Source organism: Bufo gargarizans, chromosome 6 (assembly GCF_014858855.1).
Source record: "Bufo gargarizans isolate SCDJY-AF-19 chromosome 6, ASM1485885v1, whole genome shotgun sequence".
Lineage (NCBI taxonomy): Eukaryota > Metazoa > Chordata > Amphibia > Anura > Bufonidae > Bufo > Bufo gargarizans.
The window spans coordinates 356,704,903-356,718,745 of record NC_058085.1 but is presented as its reverse complement, the minus strand read 5'-3'; positions in this window follow the sequence as shown (position 1 = coordinate 356,718,745).

Here is a 13,843-nt window from a genome sequence, read left to right as displayed (position 1 = left end):
CAAATCTAATTCTGTCACTAAACCCATACCTGTCACCCAGCGCCTAAATACTAGGCCTCAAATTTATATCCCGCTAAATCTCTCGTTACCGCTGTCCTGTTGTGGCTGGGAAAGTTATTTAGTGTCCGTCAAAGCACATTTTTTGTTCTGGGTTGAAATACAATTCCCAATTTAGCAATTTCATAATTTAGTCGTTTCTGCTATATCAGAGCTATTTGAAATCTATCCCTAAAAGGGTAGATCATATTGAAGGTGCACATAGGGTCATTCAGAATAACTTCACACACACGCTTCTGTGCATTTCCAAGTCTAATTCTGTCACTAAATCCATACCGGTCACCCAGCGCCTAAATACTAGGCCTCAAATTTATATCCCGCTGAATTTGAATACAATACATTGGGCCAAATAATATATTTGTTGTTGTGGTGAACCATAACAATGAGAAAAACATCTAGTAAGGGACGCGGACGTGGACATGGTCGTGGTGGTGTTAGTGGACCCTCTGGTGCTGGGAGAGGACGTGGCCGTTCTGCCACATCCACACGTCCTAGTGTACCAACTACCTCAGGTCCCAGTAGCCGCCAGAATTTACAGCGATATATGGTGGGGCCCAATGCCGTTCTAAGGATGGTAAGGCCTGAGCAGGTACAGGCATTAGTCAATTGGGTGGCCGACAGTGGATCCAGCACGTTCACATTATCTCCCACCCAGTCTTCTGCAGAAAGCGCACAGATGGCGCCTGAAAACCAACCCCATCAGTCTGTCACATCACCCCCATGCATACCAGGGAAACTGTCTCAGCCTCAAGTTATGCAGCAGTCTCTTATGCTGTTTGAAGACTCCGCTGGCAGGGTTTCCCAAGGGCATCCACCTAGCCCTTCCCCAGCGGTGAAAGACATAGAATGCACTGACGCACAACCACTTATGTTTCCTGATGATGAGGACATGGGAATACCACCTCAGCATGTCTCTGATGATGACGAAACACAGGTGCCAACTGCTGCGTCTTTCTGCAGTGTGCAGACTGAACAGGAGGTCAGGGATCAAGACTGGGTGGAAGACGATGCAGGGGACGATGAGGTCCTAGACCCCACATGGAATGAAGGTCGTGCCACTGACTTTCACAGTTCGGAGGAAGAGGCAGTGGTGAGACCGAGCCAACAGCGTAGCAAAAGAGGGAGCAGTGGGCAAAAGCAGAACACCCGCCGCCAAGAGACTCCGCCTGCTACTGACCGCCGCCATCTGGGACCGAGCACCCCAAAGGCAGCTTCAAGGAGTTCCCTGGCATGGCACTTCTTCAAACAATGTGCTGACGACAAGACCCGAGTGGTTTGCACGCTGTGCCATCAGAGCCTGAAGCGAGGCATTAACGTTCTGAACCTGAGCACAACCTGCATGACCAGGCACCTGCATGCAAAGCATGAACTGCAGTGGAGTAAACACCTTAAAACCAAGGAAGTCACTCAGGCTCCCCCTGCTACCTCTTCTGCTGCTGCCGCCTCGGCCTATTCTGCTGCTGCCGCCTCGGCCTCTTCCTCCGCCTCTGGAGGAACGTTGGCACCTGCCGCCCAGCAAACAGGGGATGTACCACCAACACCACCACCACCACCTCCGTCACCAAGCGTCTCAACCATGTCACACGCCAGCGTTCAGCTCTCCATCTCACAAACATTTGATAGAAAGCGTAAATTCCCACCTAGCCACCCTCGATCCCTGGCCCTGAATGCCAGCATTTCTAAACTACTGGCCTATGAAATGCTGTCATTTAGGCTGGTGGACACAGACAGCTTCAAACAGCTCATGTCGCTTGCTGTCCCACAGTATGTTGTTCCCAGCCGGCACTACTTCTCCAAGAGAGCCGTGCCTTCCCTGCACAACCAAGTATCCGATAAAATCAAGTGTGCACTGCGCAACGCCATCTGTGGCAAGGTCCACCTAACCACAGATACGTGGACCAGTAAGCACGGCCAGGGACGCTATATCTCCCTAACTGCACACTGGGTAAATGTAGTGGCAGCTGGGCCCCAGGCGGAGAGCTGTTTGGCGCACGTCCTTCCGCCGCCAAGGATCGCAGGGCAACATTCTTTGCCTCCTGTTGCCACCTCCTCCTTCTCGGCTTCCTCCTCCTCTTCTTCCACCTGCTCATCCAGTCAGCCACACACCTTCACCACCAACTTCAGCACAGCCCGGGGTAAACGTCAGCAGGCCATTCTGAAACTCATATGTTTGGGGGACAGGCCCCACACCGCACAGGAGTTGTGGCGGGGTATAGAACAACAGACCGACGAGTGGTTGCTGCCGGTGAGCCTCAAGCCCGGCCTGGTGGTGTGTGATAATGGGCGAAATCTCGTTGCAGCTCTGGGACTAGCCAATTTGACGCACATCCCTTGCTTGGCGCATGTGCTGAATTTGGTGGTGCAGAAGTTCATTCACAACTACCCCGACATGTCAGAGCTGCTGCATAAAGTGCGGGCCGTCTGTTCGCGCTTCCGGCGTTCACATCCTGCTGCTGCTCGCCTGTCTGCGCTACAGCGTAACTTCGGCCTTCCCGCTCACCGCCTCATATGCGACGTGCCCACCAGGTGGAACTCCACCTTGCACATGCTGGACAGACTGTGCGAGCAGCAGCAGGCCATAGTGGAGTTTCAGCTGCAGCACGCACGGGTCAGTCGCACTAGAGAACAGCACCACTTCACCAGCAATGACTGGGCCTCCATGCGAGACCTGTGTGCCCTGTTGCGCTGTTTCGAGTACTCCACCAACATGGGCAGTGGCGGTGACACCGTTATCAGCGTTACAATACCACTTCTATGTCTCCTTGAGAAAACACTTAGGGCGATGATGGAAGAGGAGGTGGCCCAGGAGGAGGAGGAGGAGGAGGAAGAGGGGTCATTTTTAGCACTTTCAGGCCAGTCTCTTCGAAGTGACTCAGAGGGAGGTTTTTGGCAACAGCAGAGGCCAGGTACAAATGTGGCCAGCCAGGGCCCACTACTGGAGGACGAGGAGGACGAGGATGAGGAGGAGGTGGAGGAGGATGAGGATGAAGCATGGTCACAGCGGGGTGGCACCCAACGCAGCTCGGGTCCATCACTGGTGCGTGGCTGGGGGGAAAGGCAGGACGATGACGATACGCCTCCCACAGAGGACAGCTTGTCCTTACCCCTGGGCAGCCTGGCACACATGAGCGACTACATGCTGCAGTGCCTGCGCAACGACAGCAGAGTTGCCCACATTTTAACCTGTGCGGACTACTGGGTTGCCACCCTGCTGGATCCACGCTACAAAGACAATGTGCCCACCTTACTTCCTGCACTGGAGCGTGATAGGAAGATGCGCGAGTACAAGCGCACGTTGGTAGACGCGCTACTGAGAGCATTCCCAAATGTCACAGGGGAACAAGTGGAAGCCCAAGGCCAAGGCAGAGGAGGAGCAAGAGGTCGCCAAGGCAGCTGTGTCACGGCCAGCTCCTCTGAGGGCAGGGTTAGCATGGCAGAGATGTGGAAAACTTTTGTCAACACGCCACAGCTAACTGCACCACCACCTGATACGCAACGTGTTAGCAGGAGGCAACATTTCACTAACATGGTGGAACAGTACGTGTGCACACCCCTCCACGTACTGACTGATGGTTCGGCCCCATTCAACTTCTGGGTCTCTAAATTGTCCACGTGGCCAGAGCTAGCCTTTTATGCCTTGGAGGTGCTGGCCTGCCCGGCAGCCAGCGTTTTGTCTGAACGTGTATTCAGCACGGCAGGGGGCGTCATTACAGACAAACGCAGCCGCCTGTCTACAGCCAATGTGGACAAGCTGACGTTCATAAAAATGAACCAGGCATGGATCCCACAGGACCTGTCCGTCCCTTGTCCAGATTAGACATTAACTACCTCCCCATAACCATATATTATTGGACTCCAGGGCACTTCCTCATTCAATCCTATTTTTATTTTCATTTTACCATTATATTGCGAGGCTACCCAAAGTTGAATGAACCTCTCCTCTGCCTGTGTGCTAGGCCTAAATATATGCCAATGGACTGTTGCAGTGGTGGCTGACGTGAAGCCTCATTCTCTGCTATGACATGCAGACTGATTCTCTGCTGACATGAAGACAGATTCTCTGTTACGGGACCTCTCTGCTCTGCCTGTGTGCTAGGCCTAAATATATGCCAATGGACTGTTGCAGTGGTGGCTGACGTGAAGCCTCATTCTCTGCTATGACATGCAGACTGATTCTCTGCTGACATGAAGCCAGATTGTCTGTTACGGGACCTCTCTGCTCTGCCTGTGTGCTAGGCCTAAATATATGCCAATGGACTGTTGCAGTGGTGGCTGACGTGAAGCCTGATTCTCTGCTATGACATGCAGACTGATTCTCTGCTGACATGAAGCCAGATTGTCTGTTACGGGACCTCTCTGCTCTGCCTGTGTGCTAGGCCTAAATATATGCCAATGGACTGTTGCAGTGGTGGGTGACGTGAAGCCTCATTCTCTGCTATGACATGCAGACTGATTCTCTGCTGACATGAAGACAGATTCTCTGTTACGGGACCTCCCTCCTCTGCCTGGGTGCTGGGCCTAAATATATGCCAATGGACTGTTGCAGTGGTGGCTGACATGAAGCCTGATTCTCTGCTATGACATGCAGACTAATTCTCTGCTGACATGAAGCCAGATTGTCTGTTACGGGACCTCTCTCCTCTGCCTGGGTACTGGGCCTAAATTTATGACAATGGACTGTTGCAGTGGTGGCTGACGTGAAGCCTGATTCTCTGCTATGACATGCAGACTGATTCTCTGCTGACATGAAGCCAGATTGTCTGTTACGGGACCTCTCTGCTCTGCCTGTGTGCTAGGCCTAAATATATGCCAATGGACTGTTGCAGTGGTGGCTGACGTGAAGCCTCATTCTCTGCTATGACATGCAGACTGATTCTCTGCTGACATGAAGCCAGATTGTCTGTTACGGGACCTCTCTGCTCTGCCTGTGTGCTAGGCCTAAATATATGCCAATGGACTGTTGCAGTGGTGGGTGACGTGAAGCCTCATTCTCTGCTATGACATGCAGACTGATTCTCTGCTGACATGAAGACAGATTCTCTGTTACGGGACCTCCCTCCTCTGCCTGGGTGCTGGGCCTAAATATATGCCAATGGACTGTTGCAGTGGTGGCTGACATGAAGCCTGATTCTCTGCTATGACATGCAGACTAATTCTCTGCTGACATGAAGCCAGATTGTCTGTTACGGGACCTCTCTCCTCTGCCTGGGTGCTGGGCCTAAATTTATGACAATGGACTGTTGCAGTGGTGGCTGACGTGAAGCCTGATTCTCTGCTATGACATGCAGACTGATTCTCTGCTGACATGAAGCCAGATTGTCTGTTACGGGACCTCTCTGCTCTGCCTGTGTGCTAGGCCTAAATATATGCCAATGGACTGTTGCAGTGGTGGCTGACGTGAAGCCTCATTCTCTGCTATGACATGCAGACTGATTCTCTGCTGACATGAAGCCAGATTGTCTGTTACGGGACCTCTCTGCTCTGCCTGTGTGCTAGGCCTAAATATATGCCAATGGACTGTTGCAGTGGTGGGTGACGTGAAGCCTCATTCTCTGCTAGGACATGCAGACTGATTCTCTGCTGACATGAAGCCAGATTCTCTGTTACGGGACCTCTCTCCTCTGCCTGTGTGTGTGCTGGGCCTAAATATATGCCAATGGACTGTTGCAGTGGTGGCTGACGTGAAGCCTGATTCTCTGCTATGACATGCAGACTGATTCTCTGCTGACATGAAGCCAGATTGTCTGTTACGGGACCTCTCTCCTCTGCCTGTGTGTGTGCTGGGCCTAAATATATGCCAATGGACTGTTGCAGTGGTGGCTGACGTGAAGCCTCATTCTCTGCTATGACATGCAGACTAATTCTCTGCTGACATGAAGACAGATTCTCTGTTACGGGACCTCTCTCCTCTGCCTGGGTGCCGGGGCCTAAATATCTGAGAATGGACTGTTCCAGTGGTGGGTGACGGGAAGCCAGATTCTCTGCTATGGAACCTCTCTCCAATTGATTTTGGTTAATTTTTATTTATTTAATTTTTATTTTAATTCATTTCCCTATCCACATTTGTTTGCAGGGGATTTACCTACATGTTGCTGCCTTTTGCAGCCCTCTAGCTCTTTCCTGGGCTGTTTTACAGCCTTTTTAGTGCCGAAAAGTTCGGGTCCCCATTGACTTCAATGGGGTTCGGGTTCGGGACGAAGTTCGGATCGGGTTCGGATCCCGAACCCGAACATTTCCGGGATGTTCGGCCGAACTTCTCGAACCCGAACATCCAGGTGTTCGCTCAACTCTAATTAAAACTGATCCCTGGTATGCGATAAATAGGCCTAACATCTTAGTATGAGAAATATCCCCATTTCATGATGCTTGCGCCACCATGCTTCACTGTCTTCACAGTGTACTGTGGCTTGAATTCAGTGTTTGGGGGTCATCTGACAAACTGTCTCCGGCCACTAGACCCAAAAAGAACAATTTTACTTTCATCAGTCCACAAAGTGTCTCTTTAGGCCAGTCAATGTGCTCTTTGGCAAATTGTAACCTCTTCAGCCCATGTCTTTTTTTTCAACAGTGGGACTTTGGAGGGGGCTTCTTGCAGATAGTTTGGCTTCACATAGGTGTCTTCTAATTGTAACAGTGCTCACAGGTAACTTTAGACCTTCTATGATCTTCCTGGAGCTGATTGTTGGCCTTGCCATTTTGGCTATTCTTCTATCCATTAGCATGGTAAGCGTTTGCGATAATTTTAGCTGAGCAGCCTATCATTTTCTGAACTTGTTTATATGTTTTCCCCTCTCCAATAAACTTTTTAATGAAGGTACGCTGTTCTTCTGAACAATGTTTGGAACAAACCATTTTCCTCAGAATTTCAGAGAGAAATGCACTGTAACCTTCCTTCCTTAAATAAGCGCAATAATTGCCACCGTTATTTCAAAGAATGAATGACCTCACTCATTGAACTCCACGCTGCTATTATTTTAAATAAGTGATTGAATTACAGAGAATCAGCAGCATGCATGTCATAACTGTTGTATCTGTTGGGTTTCTATTACCTGAATATTTTCTAAAGGCGCGTATTAGTGGCAAAAAATATATATTATTTGCCGTACTTCGGTGCAGTTATATGATCTAAAGCCTTTTGTGGCGTGTATAAGTGGAAAAAGTAAGGGCCTATTTGCCGTTCAGTGATGCAATTATATGTTCTAAAGCCCTTTTTGACGCGTATTAGTGGAAAAAAAATGTATTATTTACCGTTTAGCGGTGCAATTATATGTTCTAAAGCCTTTTGTGGCATGTATAAGTGGAAAAAAGTAAGGGCCTATTTGCCATTCAACGGTACAGTTATATGTTCTAATGACTTTTGTGGCATGTATAAGTGGAAAAAAGTAAGTGCCTAAAGGCCTGAGCTCCCGGTGTCATCTAGCGGTCGTTTCTTGACCAGCAACCCAGCGGTTCTCGAATTGTTGACTCGGTCATCCAGTTCATCCCAAGTGACATCAGACACCCCCAGAAAAGAGTCGGTGGGTTTGTCAGACACAACACTTAGTTGACATGGCCTGGGAGCAGACCCTGTCCCCTCACCTGTCCTCAACCTGCCTCTGTCCTTTTCTGATCTATCAGCCAGACAAGTGATGTGTAGACAGTACTCGATGATGATGTAGCTGATCGCACTTTGGAGCCAGGTGAATGAGGGGCTTCATCATCATCGAGAGAAGAGGGTGGCAGCTCGCCCGTGAAGCAGGGACGGAGCCAGCAAGTCGCTAGCGTTGCCAGGAGTCAGCAGGGTGGCAGCAGTGGGAGGTCAGGAGCCAAATGTGCCCGGGGTAGACCCCCCACTTTGCAGGAGACTAACTGAATGGAAAGTAGTGGTGCAGGGGTTCACGGAAGCAGCGGTGGTAGCAGTCAGTCAGTGCGTAGTGTTGGGGTAAAATCATCATTAATCTGCCAGAAGAGGTGCACATGGCCACACCACAGAGGACCGGACAACACAGTAAGGAGATCTCCCTGCAGCTGCACCTTGGAATACACTCATATGGGGTAAGACTGTTCCGGCGCTTTACCAAAAGTAAATACATTCCCAGGATTTAAGCGGACCTATTACCCCAGGATTTGCTATATAGGATATATGACTCCCACACGCAGACTGATCATCTGCAGGAGTTAGTTTTTAGTCATATAAGGACTTATATCTATTTTATTTTATTTATCCCAAGCATTTTAAATATTATATTTGATATTACTCTGTCATAAAAGGAAGGACCATATTGTTCCTAACACAAGCTGAGAAATCTGTATCGTTGTGAATTAAGATTTTACTCCTCTATGTCCTACTATCCTTGAAAAATATTTATCCATTGATATATTGATATTTTTACAGAAAGGTATAACTTTAGAAGCAATAAATAAAAGAGATATACCTTACTACAATTGTTTTCTTTCTCTATATATACAGACATCTGAGTGCCCTCCATCTTTTATATACTATGCACATGGCCATTTGTAGAATCTGTGGGCAGAAGTTGAAGCATGGCCAGGGTAGCAATGTTGGCACCATGGCCCTGCGTCAACATATGCAGTGTCACCATAAAGTGGCCTGGGAGAACTGTGGGTCCGATGTGGTTGTCCAGCCTGCTACAGAAACCACTGCATCACCCAGTGTACCGCACCCGATTTCAGGCAGTCAAGGCTCCGCCACCTCAGTCAAAGGGAGCTGTGTGTCATTCCCATCATCTGCTGGTCCTGATACTCCTGTTCCTCCTCCTCGTCAGTCATTCCATCAGCAATCGATCACCAAAGCGATTACCAAGAGACAACACTCATCCAACAGCGCAGAAACTGAATGTGCTCCTGGCCAAGTTGCTGGTGCTGCAGTCCCTCCCTTTCCAAGTGGTGGACTCTGCACCTTTCAGAGAACTGATGGCTTGTGCCTAGCCAAGGTGGAAAGTCCCAAGCCGTATTTTTTGGCCAAAAAGGCAGTACCAGCCCTGTACACGTGCTGTATGTAGAACAGAAGGTGGGCCAGTCCTTGATCCTGTCGGTGTCTGCCAAAGTGCGCAGCAGCATCGACGTGTTGAGCTATAACTATGGACAGGGACAATACATGTCCTTTATGGCCCACTGGGTGAATGTGATTCCTGCACAGCCACACCAGCAACTTGGCTCGGTGACGCTGCTTCCACCTCCATGCTCTCACACCGTTGGTCCAACGACAATGTCCGCCTCTGTCTCCTCATCCTCCACTCTGTCCTCAGCCTCCAGTGCAGGGACAATTCACAGTGCTCCCCCTGCATTCCACATGTGCAGGGCATGGTGGTGTCATGCTGTTCTGCACCTCGTTTCCTTGGGCGAACTGAGTCACACAGGGGAGGAACTGCTCTGTGTCCTTCATTAATAAATCGAATACTGGCTTTCTCTGCAAAAACTCAAAATAGCAACCATGGTGACCGACAAAGGGAAAAACATGGTGTTGATGCTGCGCCAAGGAGGGCAAGACATCCTAAAAATGGCCAGGAAACGTTGCAAAGCACACCCTCTTTGAGCTGCAGTGACAGAACGGCATCCCCCAACATAGGCTGATATGCAACATTTCCACCCATTAGAATTCCACCCTCCATATGTTGGACTGACAATACGAACTGAGAAAGGCCATAAACGGTTTCTTGATGATCCAAGCAGACAGGAGTACTCCCCTGTGTAACTTCGATGTCAGCCAGTGGCAGGTCATGCATGACACCTGCTGTTTGGTCAGGTCCTTTGAGGAGGCGACGTTATTTGTTGGTCACCAGGACTACGGGATGGACAACGTCATTCCACTACTTCATGTCCTAGAACAGACGCTGGTAAACCTGGATGGTCAGGGGACAGGAAACGTGGCGCCTAGATCTCACGGCCACATGAGCCCTGTGGGGGCTGAACTGGTGGAGGAGGAGGACATTGGAGCACAAGCAATGTATAGAGAATTGGTTGGTTTTTCTAGATATGTGAGAAGAGAGGAGGAACAGGAGCAGCCAGAGGAGCTACATGGCGATGAGGAAGAGGAGGCAGAGGACCCAGACACGTCGTGGCAGTATGCAGTGGAGATGGACGCAGAGAGTCCCTCTGAGTCACTTGCACAAATGGCCCGAAGCATGCTCACTAGTGACAGCCGAATTGTCACCATTCGGCAGAGGAAAGACTTCTGGCTCTCCACCTTGTTGGACTCTCGTTACCAGTCCAAAATGGGGACCTTTTTTACACCCGCTGAAAGGGAGGACAAACTGAACTACTATAGAGACATCCTATGTAGTCAGTTGGCCGCTGCATATCTGCGCCATCATCCATCCGCTCGCAGGTCTGACCAGGGGGCCCTCTGCGCTCACTTTCCTCTGCATTGGCTGCTGTGGCAGGCTGGGGAGGGGATATGAATAGTTCCATCTCCATCAGCAGCAACTTGAGTATATAGTCGCTGACGAACAGCTTTCTTCATCCGCCTAATGAAGATACTACTCAGCAGCAGCTAGACCTGGAGCAGGACCTGAACCAGCAGGTGGTGGCATACTTGGACGGCACCCTGCCAACCCACATTAAAGATCCGCTGGACTACTGGGCAGCTGAACTGGATTTGTGGCCGCAACTGAGTTTGCCCTGGAAAAGCTCTCCTGCCAGGCCAGTAGTCTGGCATCAGAGCGGGTGTTTATTGCGGCGGGGGCCATAGTTACCCCAAGAATAGGGATGAGCGAACTCGAACTGTATAGTTCGGGTTCGTACCGAATTTTGGGGTGTCCGTGACACGGACCCGAACCCGGACATTTTCGTAAAAGTCCGGGTTCGGGTTCGGTGTTCGTCGCTTTCTTCGCGCTTTTGTGACGCTTTCTTGGCGCTTTTTGAAAGGCTGCAAAGCAGCCAATCAACAAGCGTCATACTACTTGCCCCAAGAGGCCATCACAGCCATGCCTACTATTGGCATGGCTGTGATTGGCCAGAGCACCATGTGACCCAGCCTCTATTTAAGCTGGAGTCACATAGCGCCGCCCGTCACTCTGCTCTGATTAGCGTAGGGAGAGGTTGCGGCTGCGACAGTAGGGCGAGATTAGGCAGATTAACTCCTCCAAAGGACTTGATTAACTGATCGATCTGCAGCTGTGGATCATTGAGCTGCTGATCCTCAATTGCTCACTGTTTTTAGGCTGCCCAGACCGTTTGTCAGTCACATTTTTCTGGGGTGATCGGCGGCCATTTTGTGTCTTGTGGTGCGCCAGCACAAGCTGCGACCAAGTGCATTTAACCCTCAATGGTGTGGTTGTTTTTTGGCTAAAGCCTACATCAGGGTGAAGCTGTCACACCAAGTGCATTTAACCAGCAATAGTCTGTTTATTTTTTGGCCATATACTACATCAGTGGCAAGCTGCGCCTGTCACCAAGTGCATTTAACCCTCAATGGTGCGTTTGTTTTTTGGCTAAAGCCTACATCAGGGTGAAGCTGTCACACCAAGTGCATTTAACTAGCAATAGTCTGTTTATTTTTTGGCCATATACTACATCAGGGGCAAGCTGCGCCTGTCACCAAGTGCATTTAACCCTCAGTAGTGTGGTTGGTCAAGCTATCACACCAAGTGCATTTAACCAGCAATAGTCTGTTCATTTTTTGGCCATATACTAAATCAGGGGCAAGCTGCGCCCGTCACCAAGTGCATTTAACCAGCAATAGTCTGTTCATTTTTTGGCCATATACTACATCAGGGGCAAGCTGCGCCCGTCACCAAGTGCATTTAACCCTCAGTAGTGTGGTTGGTCAAGCTGTGACACCAAGTGCATTTAACCAGCAATAGTCTGTTCATTTTTTGGCCATATACTACATCAGGGGCAAGCTGCGCCCATCACCAAGTGCATTTAACCAGCAATAGTGTGGTTATTTTTTGGCCATATCCCAGTCTAATTCTGTCACTAAATCCATACCGGTCACCCAGCGCCTAAATACTAGGCCTCAAATTTATATCCCGCTAAATCTCTCGTTACCGCTGTCCTGTTGTGGCTGGGAAAGTTATTTAGTGTCCGTCAAAGCACATTTTTTGTTCTGGGTTGAAATACAATTCCCAATTTAGCAATTTAAAAATTTAGTGGTTTCTGCTGTATCAGAGCTATTTGAAATCTATCCCTAAAAGGGTATATAATATTCAAGGTGCACATAGGGTCATTCAGAATAACTTCACACACCCGCTACTGTGCATTTCCAAGTCTAATTCTGTCACTAAACCCATACCTGTCACCCAGCGCCTAAATACTAGGCCTCAAATTCATATCCAGCTAAATCTGTCGTTAGTGCTGTAGCTGGGCGAGTTATTTAGTGTCCGTTCAAGCACATTTCTTGTTCTGGGTTGAAATACAATTCCCAATTTAGCAATTTCATAATTTAGTGGTTTCTGCTATATCAGAGCTATTTGAAATCTATCCCTAAAAGGGTAGATCATATTGAAGGTGCACATAGGGACATTCAGAATAACTTCACACACCCGCTACTGTGCATTTCCAAGTCTAATTCTGTCACTAAACCCATACCTGTCACCCAGCGCCTAAATACTAGGCCTCAAATTTATATCCAGCTAAATCTGTCCTTAGTGCTGTAGCTGGGCGAGTTATTTAGTGTCCGTTCAAGCACATTTCTTGTTCTGGGTTGAAATACAATTCCCAATTTAGCAATTTCATAATTTAGTGGTTTCTGCTATATCAGAGCTATTTGAAATCTATCCCTAAAAGGGTAGATCATATTGAAGGTGCACATAGGGACATTCAGAATAACTTCACACACCCGCTACTGTGCATTTCCAAGTCTAATTCTGTCACTAAACCCATACCTGTCACCCAGCGCCTAAATACTAGGCCTCAAATTTATATCCAGCTAAATCTGTCCTTAGTGCTGTAGCTGGGCGAGTTATTTAGTGTCCGTTCAAGCACATTTCTTGTTCTGGGTTGAAATACAATTCCCAATTTAGCAATTTCATAATTTAGTGGTTTCTGCTATATCAGAGCTATTTGAAATCTATCCCTAAAAGGGTATATAATATTCAAGGTGCACATTGGGTCATTCAGAATAACTTCACACACACCCGCTACTGTGCATTTCCAAGTCTAATTCTGTCACTAAACCCATACCTGTCACCCAGCGCCTAAATACTAGGCCTCAAATTTATATCCAGCTAAATCTGTCCTTAGTGCTGTAGCTGGGCGAGTTATTTAGTGTCCGTTCAAGCACATTTCTTGTTCTGGGTTGAAATACAATTCCCAATTTAGCAATTTCATAATTTAGTGGTTTCTGCTATATCAGAGCTATTTGAAATCTATCCCTAAAAGGGTATATAATATTCAAGGTGCACATTGGGTCATTCAGAATAACTTCACACACACCCGCTACTGTGTATTTCCAAGTCTAATTCTGTCACTAAACCCATACCTGTCACCCAGCGCCTAAATACTAGGCCTCAAATTTATATCCTGCTAAATCTCTCGTTAACGCTGTCCTGTTGTGGCTGGGAAAGTTATTTAGTGTCCGTCAAAGCACATTTTTTGTTCTGGGTTGAAATACAATTCCCAATTTAGCAATTTCATAATTTAGTGGTTTCTGCTATATCAGAGCTATTTGAAATCTATCCCTAAAAGGGTATATAATATTCAAGGTGCACATTGGGTCATTCAGAATAACTTCACACACACCCGCTACTGTGTATTTCTAAGTCTAATTCTGTCACTAAACCCATACCTGTCACCCAGCGCCTAAATACTAGGCCTCAAATTTATATCCTGCTAAATCTCTCGT